Consider the following 12,011-nt stretch of genomic DNA (forward strand, 5'->3'; position numbering starts at 1 on the left):
GGGAGTAGGAAGGATGCTGGAAGGGGAAGAGGCCATCAGGAAGGGCAGGCACTATGTTCTTCACCAAGGGGTTTGGTCTTTATCTTCTAGTCCACAGAGCCACCAAAGGGCTGTAAGTCAGAAGGTGACCTGGCCGGGGATGGTGGGTGGACCGGAGGCCAGCACTGGAAGCGGGGAGACCAGTTAGGAGGCAGTTAGTTAGTCCAGGTGAGGGCTGGTTAAGGGCCTAAATCAAAGCAGTGGCCAGGGGCAAGTGAAAGGGGAAACAGAGCGCGTGACATTTAAGGAGGAAAATGGAGATAATCTGGAGGCCGTACGTTCCAGTTTGCCCAAATCAATTTCAGTTTATGGAGTTCCTGTTGTGGCTCAGCACAAACGAATCCGACAGTATCCATGAAGACACGGATTCAATCCCTGGCCTTGCTCAGTGGGCCGGGAATTCGATACTGCCATAGCATTGGTGTAGGTCCCAGATGAGGCTTGGATCCCACATAAATGCTGTGGCTGTGGTGTAAGCTGGCAGCTGGAGCTCCAATTCTCTAGCCTGGGAACCGGTTCGGCCCTAAAAAGCCAAAAAAAAAAAAAAAAAAAAAAAAAAAAAGCAGTTTATATCCATTGTCTTGGCTTAATTATCAACAGTTGCCCCCTTGCACTTATTATTATTATTACTTGGTTAATTATATGTTTACCCTACATGTAGGGCACAAAAGAAAGAGAAGAGCACAGACCCTTTGGGATCTGGCTTGGACAACTCTGAGCTACATGGTTCCTGTTACTAATGCAGAGAACACCAAAGGAGCAAGTTTGGGCCAGAAAATACTAAGATTATCACATGCTGGCTTTAAGGTGCTCATGGGCCATTTGAAGGAAATTACCAAGTACATAGTTAAAATATACCGAAATACTGCACATAGAATATTGTAACTTAAAAGACCATAAGAGACTTTGAGACCATCCTGTTATTGTTATAGAATTCTTCCCTAAAAATTTCCCCCAGTCCTCGAATGTATGCAGTTCAACGTCAGAAATGAAAATCACTAGTATAAAGTTGAGGGTACATCCACAACACAAAACCAATGGATTTAGCCAACTGACATTGACAAAGGCATTCAGTTTTCTGCTACCAAATCCTTTCCCAGTGGAAACCTTCCTCCTGTGGATAGGAATATTTTACAGAAATGTCAGCATTCTCAGGTTCCCAGAGAAGGGATTTAAATTATACATAATAAATCAATAGAGGAACTTTTGATGTTTTCATCCAGTCACTTGAAGCCAAAACATTCCAAAACATGAAGTAGAAATGTTCAGATTGTGATTAATAGCCACTTCTTGCATTCTGGATTTAAAATTAAATGAGAAGCATGACCTAAGATAAAAAGAAGTCATTTCTCTCATGACCTCCATCATGCACTCTATAGCTTCCTAAAATTTAGCATGCTTGCTTAACCAGCCCCACCCCTGCCCAAATGCACATGCGTGCACGTGCGCGCATGCACACACACACACACAGATTCTTGGGCTGGACTTCAGCAAAGAAACAATTTGTCACAGCAACAGCTGAAACTGAAATGTCTGCAAGATAGATTAGACTTATTCTTACAGTCTCTAGCAGGCTTCAGAACTGCAATGACAATGCCTTCTTCTTACAGCTTGGGCTCTGGGGCAATTACCAGGCAGGACCTGGCAGCCCTGCAAACCTGTGGCATTCACTTCCGCCTGGACCACTGGAAACAGCCTAGCCCAGTGGACAGTACCTCCCTCTGCCATGTCGATCCTGCCCTTTCTGAATTATTACCAGCCTCATTAGTCTCTATTTATACCTGTACAATCCAAACATCATGCAGCAGCACCACCATAATTAATGAAGGAGACCCACCAAAGAGCAGCTTTGCTCAAAGAAAAGTTTTTTTAATTCCAGTGGTGCGCCCTTGGACGGGGAGGGCATAGATTTGGAAAGTGTGCCCACTTCTCTCTTCCTTCTAACTGGTTGAAATTTAGAGAGGAAGGGGAGGAGGATGCAAAAATGTCTTTATACAGTCAAGTAGAATCACAGAAGCTTGGGAACACTCATTACAGCTGCTCGGCAACCACCAAGCTGTGTGACCACAGGCAAGTCCCTGGTTTCCTGGTTTCCAAGCTAGAAGTTTACACGTAATCCTTCCTTTTTCTGATCTGTCAGTCTTTACAATCATGTGAGCCAACTCTTTAAATCCCTCTCTCTCTACCCCAAACTTCCATTCCATCACACTCCCTCCCCCTTGACAACCACAAGTCTGTTCTCCAAGTCCATGAGTTTCTTTTCTGTGAAGAGGTTCATTTGTGCTGTATATTAGATTCCAGATATGTGATATCATATGATATTTGTCTCTTTCTGACCTACTTCACTTACTATGAGAGCCTCTAGTTCCATCCATGCTGCTGCAAATGCCATTATTTTGTACTTTTCTTATGGCTGGGCAGTACTCCATTGTGTATATGTACCACATCTTCTTAATGCATTCATCTGTTAATGGACATTTAGGTTGTTGCCATATCTTGGCATTTGTGAATAGTGCTGCAATGAACATAGGGGTGCATGTACCTTCTTTAATGAAAGTTTCGTCTAAATATATGCCCAAGAGTGGGATTGCTGGGTCAAATGGTAGTTCTACATTTAGTTTTCTGAGTTACCGCCATACTGTTTTCCACAGTGGTTGTACCAATTTACATTCCCACCAACAGCGTAGGAGAGTACCCTTTTCTCTACACCCTCTCCGGCATTTGTTATTTGTGGACCTATTAATGATTTCCATTCTGACTGGTGTAAGGTGGTACCTCATAGTAGTTTTGATTTGCACTTCTGTAATAATTAGTGATGTTGAACATTTTTCATGTGCCTGTTGGCCATCTATATATCTTCTGTGGAGAAATGTCTATGCCGGTCTTTTGCCCATTTTTCAAATGGGTTGTTGGTTTTTTGTGGTTGAGTTATATAAGTTGTTTGCATATTTTAGAGATTAAGCCCTTGTCAGTTGCATTGTTTGAAACTATTTTCTCCTGTTCCATAGGCTGTCTTTTTGCTTGTCAGTTTGATTAGGTCCTACTGGTTTATTTTTGCTACTGTTTTCGGTGGCCTTGGGAGACTGACCTAAGAAAACATTTATATGGTTGATGTCAGAGAAGTTTTGCCTCTGGTCTCTTCTAGGAGTTTGATGGCGTCTAGTCTTAGGTTTAAGTCTTTAAGCCATTCTGTGCTTATGTGTGCGTGTGTGTATATGTATGTATGGATACATCCATACATATACACACACATACACATACACACATGTGTGTATTGCATTAGTCTGTTTCCCTGGAAACCCTGACTGATCATGCCTAAGACTGATCATGCCTAAGGTTAGCAGGGAGTAGGGAGAGGTTCATGATGCTCATTCTCATGATAGGCTTTTTTTGGGGGGGGCGGCACACCTGAGATATACGGAAGTTCCCAGGCTTTGGGTCGAATTGGGCTGCAGCCACAGGTATACAGCACAGCCATAGCAACTCAGAATTGGAGCTACATCTGTAACCTACACAGCAGCTTGCAGCAATGACAGATCCTTAACCCACTGAGTGAAGCCAGGGATCCATCCTGCATCCTCATGGACACTATGTTGGGTTCTTAACCAGCTGAGTCACAATGGGAACTCCTTTTGGGGGAGAGGGGTGTGGGATACAGAAGAACTTACAAAACAGAAATAGACTCAGAGATTTTAAACCAAATTCATGGTTAGAGGAAATGCAGGACAAGAAGGATAAATAAGGGAGGTTGGAATTGACATATACACACTACTATATGTAAAATAGGTAACAATGCCAGGCTTTTAGTTTCCACCAGAAAGAAGCAAGAAAAGTAGGCCAGGAGCTTCGACTCTAAAGTTCTGCAGGGGGAGGTCCAGTTGTGGCTCAGTGGTAACGAAACTGACTAGCATCCATGAGGACGCGGGTTCAGCCCCTGGCATCGTTCAGTGGGTTAAAGGATCCGCCGTTGCTGTGAGCTGTGGTGAAGGTCACAGATGAGGCCCAGATCCTACATTGCTCTGGCTGTGGCGTAGGCTGGCAGCTGTAGCCCCAATTCAACCCCTAGCCTGGGAACTTTCATATGCTGAAACCTTGGCCCTGAAGAAAAAAAAAAATCCTGCAGGGCTGAACAATTGACATCTTCAAGTTGTCCACTTCTGTTACTTCCTGTCTGCTTCCCGCATTGTCAGTCATCAAATGGTTTGATGCCAAAGTGTCACAGCCAGTTTCAGAGATGGCATAAAAGGGGCTATGGAGCTACTTCCTAACTGCACTTAGTAAGAGGACAGTCCCAGAGAGGAGACTTGGGACAGGACCCAAAGTCACAAGAGCAGGCTGAATCCTCAAATCCACAACAAGGTGGAAAAAAGCATTCAGGAAGGCAGATCCCACTCAGAGTTCTAAGGTTTCACAGCAGAAAGGCATCGGATGTCTCCCCTTCCAAAGGAGGCCATGATTCCAGCAATGAAAGGTGTACAGAGGTCACTTGAATGCCTGACACACCCCCACTTCTATGCTGACTTACTGTGCCGTCTTACACAATAATAAGCATCTAGCATAAAAAAAAAAAAAAAAAAACCACCAACGAGGCTGACAGGTGTGCCCACCATGAATGCAAGCTTTCCCAGGCAGGCATCCTAGGCAAGCATTTATCTGCCGAGGGCAAAGGGACATCTCCAGCAGGTGACCCCTTTCATTTTCCACTAATTCAATTTGTGTAGAAATAAGCATAGCTCATTGACTAAAGCTGCCTTTCTCCTGGAGAGGAACTTGATACCGCTTGAAGTCGCTGACTTAATTCCCATCCCCTGTTACAATCAGGAAGCTGTATTTTTACTTGATTAAAATGAAGAAATCTGAGATCTGGAAAGCAGCTTAGAATACAGCAAGTTTAGTCTCTTCATTTGATGGTGAGGACCCAGAAAAGCACAGAGAAACACTCCAGTAAGACAGATCAGGGAGGGAGCACTGAGGGTCAGAAACTACCCAGTGAGCTGGACCCAGGGTGCTCGAGTAGACCTGTATGCACATGTGGGGTCAGGGGAAGGTGAGGGGAAGGGAGGTGTCAGGGTGGATGCCACATTTCCCAGAAGAATGGCATCCAGTGTGACCTCTTCCAGGAAACCTCTGCACCATTTCCTACCTCTGCTTAAATACTTTTTCTTTTTTTTGCCTTTTAGGACTGCACCCATGGCATATGGAGGTTCCCAGGCTAGGAGCTGTATCGGAGCTACAGCTGCCAGCCTATGCTACAGCCACAGCAATGCCAGATCCAAGCCTCATCTGCGACCTATACCACAGATCACAGCAATGCCAGATCCTTAACCCACTGATGGAGGCCAGGGATTGAACCCACATCCTCATGGATCCTAGTTGGGTTCTCTAACTGCTGAGCCACGAAGGGAAATTCCTGCTAAAATACTTTCAATGATGGCGGAGGGGGCATTTACCTCACCATTTCAACAAGCTGATCCAACACAAAAAAATTGTTTTTGGTCTTTTCCAATCAAATTAAATCTGCTTCCTTGAAACTTTTACTCATTACCCCTGGTTCTCACCTTGCCTGACATCTATTTTTTTGTTTTATTGAAGTATAGTTATTTACAAGGCTGTGATCATTTCTGCTGTGACCCAGTCGCACATATACACATATCCATGCTCTCTCAGAATCTTTTCCTGCATAGATTATCACAGGATACTGGGTAGAGTTCTCTGTGCTACACAGCAGGTCCCGTTGGCCAATCATTCCATATACCTCAGTGTTCACCTTGCCAGACATTTATTAAGGTTTACCTGCGGAGCTTCGAAAAAGTCCTGATACCCAGGTTACACACCAGGCCAATCAAATCAGAATTTCTGAGGGGAAATCCCAGGCACTCCTCTGATGGTCCCAATGCGGAGCCAAGTTTGAAAGTTTCTGCATTTGGCTCAGTTCTTTCATTAGTCTGCAAGGGCTGCTACAATAAAGTACCACAGACCAGGTGGCTTCAACAACAGAAATTAATTTCCTCACAAGTCTGGAGACTGGAGGTCCAAGATCAAGACAGCAGGTTTGATTTCTCTGAGGCCTCTTTCCTTGGCTTGTAGATGGATGCCTTCTCACATGGCCTTTCCTCTGTGCCTCATGCATCCTAGGGTATCTATTTCTCTCTCTTCTTGCCGGTCATAATGGATTAAGGCCCCACCCTTACGATCTCATGTAACTTTAATTGCCTCCCTAAAGGCCAAACACAGACATATGAATTGGACAGGGTGGGGCTGGAGAGGGTGGCAGGGCAGGGGGCATAGTTCTGTCCATAACAGTTCTGTTCACTGACTAGAACTGGTTGATTTCTAGCCCCTTCCTAAAGTGCCAAGGCATCTACGTGTGAGGTTGTGAGGGAGGCACAAGTTGGATTCTGGGGCCATCAGAGGCCCTGGAAGAGCTGCCTCTGGCCCTATGCAGCTACCTGAGCATCCTTGTAAAGCAGCACCCCTGAGCAGTGCCAGTTGTCAACCCCCAAATCAGCCCAACCAAGTGAGCTTTGTCTGGCCCTCTCTTAACTGGGCAAGAACATCTGTCTCCTTTGGCAGACAGCTGCAGAACACCCACCAAGCTACTGGAGGAGTTCTGGGTGCCCAAGGAGCACAGACCACAGGATAAAGAGACAGGGGCTAGATGGGCTCCAGGTGGCGGCTTCTACCCTCTCCCTTTACATAAATTAGATGACATATTGTGACAGATGAACTACTGGCAGGCAAGCAGATTCTGCAAGTGAGGACTTAATCATTATTTTGAAATACTTGGTATTTAGGTCCCTTGACCAGTACCTGGCACTTAGTAAGCTTCAATACATATTTGTTGAATGAACAAATAAATAAATAGAAGTATCTGATTGGATGTGAAATCCATTACAAATATTATAAGATATTTCAACATTAAAAGTATTTATGTTTAATTACAACTCTTGAAATTTTTTAATGGTTGGAAAAATATTTTTTTTGTTGTTGTTGTTATTGTTGCTATTTCTTGGGCCGCTCCCGCGGCATATGGAGGTTCCCAGGCTAGGGGTTGAATCGGAGCTGTAGCCACCGGCCTACGCCAGAGCCACAGCAACGCGGGATCCGAGCCGCGTCTGCAACCTACACCACAGCTAACGGCAACGCCGGATCGTTAACCCACTGAGCAAGGGCAGGGATCGAACCCGCAACCTCATGGTTCCTAGTCGGATTCTTTAACCACTGCGCCACGACGGGAACTCCGGAAAAATATTTTTAATTTTGTCTCTTGTGTGAAAAATTTTTTCATTGTTGTGATTTTTAAGAATTGAGCTTAGCATTAAAGAGTCTTGATCAGATTTGTGCATAGCTACCTCAAGTTTAAAACCTGACATTAAAATCAGTCATGTTCATTGAAGCACTGTTGTTCTTTGCTCCCATGTTCCAAAGCAAGTTCCTAATTTTTTTTTTTTTTTTTGCTTTTTAGGGCCACACCCATGGCATATGGAGGTTCCCAGGCTAGGGATCAAATCAGAGCTACAGCTGCCAGCCTGTGCCATAGCCACAGCAATGCCAGATCTGAGCTGTGTCTGCAACCTATCCCACAGCTCACAGCAAGCCTTAACCCACCGGAGAGGCCAGGGAACGAACCCGCATCCTAATGGATTGAACCCGCATCTAAACAATTAAAGAGATGGAGAGTCTAGAGCTCAGGGGACATTTGGGCTGGAGCCATAACTTGAGGATCTAGGAGAAAGCCACAGGACTAAGTGAGATTGCCAAGGAGTGGGGAATAGAAAAAGATGAGATCTAAAGATTGGGCCATGGGGCTCTCTCAACTTTTGAAGTCAGGTTCGTTAACCACTGAGCCACGAAGAGAACTCCCCTCATTAAATTTTTTAAAGAAACTCTATTTAAGAGGGTGGACTACGCCATCATCTCTTGCCTGCACTATTGTAAAAGACTCCTATCTAGCCTTCCATTCCAGGTGTTCCTTGCCTGCTCCAATTCTTTTTCCACATGGCAGCCAGTTTTGAAAACTTAATTCGATGATGTTATGACTTCCCAACTCCTTACACCCTTCAAGCCTTCCAACGGCCCTTGAAATAAACCTGACCCTTTCCTACCGCCTAAAAGGCCCTAATGATCTGCCTTTGCCTTCCTCTCCAACCCCATCTCTACCGTCCTCCCACCCTTGCACGCTCCAGCCACAACGGCCTTCTCTCCGACAGCTGAGAGAATGTTCTAGGACAAAGATCAGGGCCAAGTGGAGGTACCAGGCAAACAATTAGAGAGATGGAGAGTCTAGAGTTTAGGGGACATTTGGGCTGGAGCCATAACTTGAGGATCTAGTAGAAAGCCACAAGACTAGGTGAGATCATCAAGGAAGGAGGATTAGAAAAAGCTAAAGACTGGGCCATGGGGCTCTCTCAACATTTGAAGGGCAGAGAAATGGAAAGGAACCTGTGAAGGAAACTGGGATAGGAGAAAAACAGGAGATTTGGGGGCCCTGGAAGCCCTCAGAGAAGTCTGTTAAAAATAAACATTTTCAGAACCATCTGCTGGAGTTTTGAGTACAAAGACGCCATGTCTGTTTGCATTTTTAAAACAAGCCCTCCTAGTCTAATTATCGTCAGAGAAACCTGGGAAACCCTGCCCTGAAGCTTGGCCCAATCAGAAGGATCACCTGCCCGGGGACCTGTTTAAACATACACTCTGTAGGACTTCAAGTCCCAACACTGAAACTGAATCCCTCAAGAACTTAGAATTTGGAGGGTCATCAACCAAACTTATTATCTGGTCTTGGGACTTGTTCCAAAACAACCCATGCAGTTTTGTTTTTGTTTTTCATGATTTTTATTTTTTCCACTAGTTGGTTTACAGTGTTCTGTCAATTTCAACTGACCCAGTCACACACACACACACACACACACATATATACATTTTCTCACATTACTCTCCATCGTGTTCCATCATAAGTGACTAGATATAGTTCCCTGTGCTACACAGCAGGATCTCATTACTCCAATGCAAGATGCAAGAGTTTGCAATTAAACCCAGATTCCCAGTTCATCCCATCCCTCCCCCTTCCCACTGGGAACCACAAGTCTGTTCTCCAAGCAGGTTTGCTTTTGAACCAAGGAATCAGTAGTTCTCTCTCTAGTTATAAAGGTTGACCTACCATTTCCATCGGCTCTTCAGTTGCAGGTACATTTATTAAAATCACATAGAACTATTTTAGCACATGCTAGGGTCTTGTCAGAGAGTCCTGGGTTTGACCTAGAATTAAAACCACCTAACGAAGGGGAATTCAGATATAATAGTAAAACTAAAAGTTAGAGCTCTCCACCCACATTCTTTAGCTGACTTAGCTCCCAAAGCACACAGAGGCGTGTTCTCTCAGTCCGAGGGAACCTCATTCCCTTTTTCCCAAGTGTAGGGATGGTGGCCTCACACAGCCCTGGTTGCTGGCATCCTCATGCCTGCCTGCCTTCTCCAACCCAACCTGCTCCAACAGGCTTTTCAAATTCTGTGTTCAGAGGCGCTTCCTAAATTTCCTTACTCTGAATGTTAAAAGCTCTCCTGTCCATCGGATCAAAATGGGAAACTTTTGGCCCTCTCTGACAGAAATCATTCCGTGTTGGCCACCTGATGGGTACTTGGGGTTAATTAGAAAATCCCCATCAAGAGTTCAGAGGCCAATATCAGCTGTCAAAATCCCACATTCCCCTCTCTCCCCTCTTTCAAGTGCAAAACAACCTGTGTCTGAAGATGTGCGGGAGATAAAAGGGCACACACAGCAGCGCTGGGGGCTTTGACTCGGTCCCATTCATGGCCCCACCACCATGAATACTGCAAAATCTCAAATGAAAGTTTTAATCTCCCCACTGCATTCAGCCTAAAGAGAAAAGGGCTTCCTTTTAACAATTTCCCCCCTTAAACCTTTTGTGTTGCCATGCTCCTGAAAAAAGCGGAGATTTCACTCTGACCCGGCGAGGGCTTTACGCCAAAGAAAGCAATGCACCTCAAACCCTTTGTGCTGAAAAAAGAAGGGCTGGCCCGCCCAAAGCAACCGGCGCAAAAGCAGCAACCGACGGCGGGGCGGCGGGGGCCAGAGGGTGCCCGCGTCTCTGCAAACGCCGGGCTTTGGCCTCAAGGAACGAGCGAAGGACGCCGTGGGTCCTGCTGCTCTCAACAGTGCGGAGTCCGAGGTGGGAGTGCGACAAGGGCAGCTGATTTCCCCGGAGGGACAAGGGTCTGAAATGCACCAGCGCCCGCAGACCAGGAAGCCCAATTTGGCCCTTTGTTTTCACACTGCACTCAAAAGAAGAACGGCTCCACTCCAAGTTCAACCCTCTCCAAGCCGCCCTTTGGGGAAAACCTCGGACGGCGGCGTTCCCAAGACCCTGTCTGATTTTGGGAGCGGTGCGGGGAAGCAGATTCTGCCTGCCTCTAGGTGCCTACCTTTGGGCGCAGACTCCCGGGCCCCTCCCGGATCGGGAGGAGGCTCCTGCCTCCTGCAAAACGCCTTTGCGTGCAGGGCGCTTCCCCCTCACAGACCCGCCCTTTCCAAGAGAACCTGAAGAAAGGCAGAGAGGTGTTTCGATCTTTGCCTGCTTTCACAATTCCCCTTCGCAGGTAACTAATGCAACTGGGGTGCGTCTGACAAGAAAAGCACACACACACACACCGCCCCCAGCTCTTCCAGCATTAAAAAAAAAAAAAAAGTTCAATAGGTATGACTTTTCCCTGTCTGTTTCCTCCAAAGGACTCCCCTGTTTGAAATTAACACCTGATATTAATCCACAACGTAGGGATTAAAGCCAGAGGCTCTACTGAGCTCAACGCAGTTTTATGAGCGCCTTCATTTGGTGTTGCTTAATTCTGACAGCCCAGTGAATGCCACCTTTCAAACGGGTGTTTTTGTCGAGCGGCCAGAGTTCAAAAGGTCCAGCGCCCAGCTTTCGGCGCAAACTGTGTGCAGGGGCAGCCGGCAGCGATCCTAAAGCAAACCCTTGTGGGTCCCTCCTTAAATCTAGAAAATGAGGAACCCGCCCCCTTTTCCTCAAGGTTTCTGTCTCCTCTTGTTTGTTGGCTTCTCTAGCTTCTTCATCATTTCTGAACATGATTTTTATGGAAGGTCATAGGTAGCTTGTGAGGTAGATACCTCTCCACTCTCCATGGCAAAATTGTCCTTGATTTGATATTTTTGCTTTTCAAAATCTGTTTGTAAAATGTCTCCCGTTTCCCTCTCTGGCCAGTTCTTTTTGGTGTGTGTGACTTGAAGCGTGTGAGGGGGGGGAGAGTTTCAAAAGATGTCTCAAATTCAGACGTTTAGAGAAACAGCAATGAGAAGGCGGTGGTTTGGAAGTGCACAAAAGCCAAAGAGCGTTTGGAATTATTACATTTGTCTGTGCTGAATGACATGTATTTTAAAAATAAGAAGCAGATATAGACTTTAAAATCCCTTCCTTTTCATTTGCCACTTGCTGAATAAAGGGCTGTAGAAAATGCACCTTTGATCATTTTTAAGCTGTGAAATTTTGGCCAACCTCTTACACCAAGCACCAGCACACATGCATACACACTTCCAAAATGAGAGTGGGAATAAACCAATAATGCTGATCCACTTTCTGCATCTACGTACTAACTGCGAGGTCGACAATGAAAAACTATATGGGCATGCAGACTCTCTTCAAGTGTTTCCAAGTTTCCTTCTATTTCTAATGTTCTATAAAATTATTTCTCAGTTTGTAAGCAGTTCAAGTGAAAGTATATATTTTTTAAAGCCATGTTTATCTGGATGATTAAACTAATGCAATAAAATTTATGCACTAAGTTTAACACTAATAAATACACTCTGAAAAAGATCATTTTATACAAAATCACATTTCAAATGTACAAATATTGCAATATTTAAAGGAACTCAAATGAAAATTATTTTGTAAAGTGAAGAAAACTTTTATAACAGGAATAAACACCCCCTTATTAAT

General features: G+C 45.1%; 1 long non-coding RNA gene across 2 annotated transcripts in view; it reads right to left on the reverse strand.

The window, feature by feature from the left end:
* Window positions 1-10,739, reverse strand: part of LOC110259291 — a 135,056-nt gene extending 124,317 nt beyond the window's left edge. For both annotated transcript variants that reach the window (XR_002341549.1, XR_002341548.1), the window contains exon 1: window positions 10,483-10,739. This is a non-coding gene — a long non-coding RNA (uncharacterized LOC110259291). The remainder of the gene's footprint in view (window positions 1-10,482) is intronic.

Source organism: Sus scrofa, chromosome 2 (assembly GCF_000003025.6).
Source record: "Sus scrofa isolate TJ Tabasco breed Duroc chromosome 2, Sscrofa11.1, whole genome shotgun sequence".
Classification (NCBI taxonomy): Eukaryota; Metazoa; Chordata; class Mammalia; order Artiodactyla; family Suidae; genus Sus; species Sus scrofa.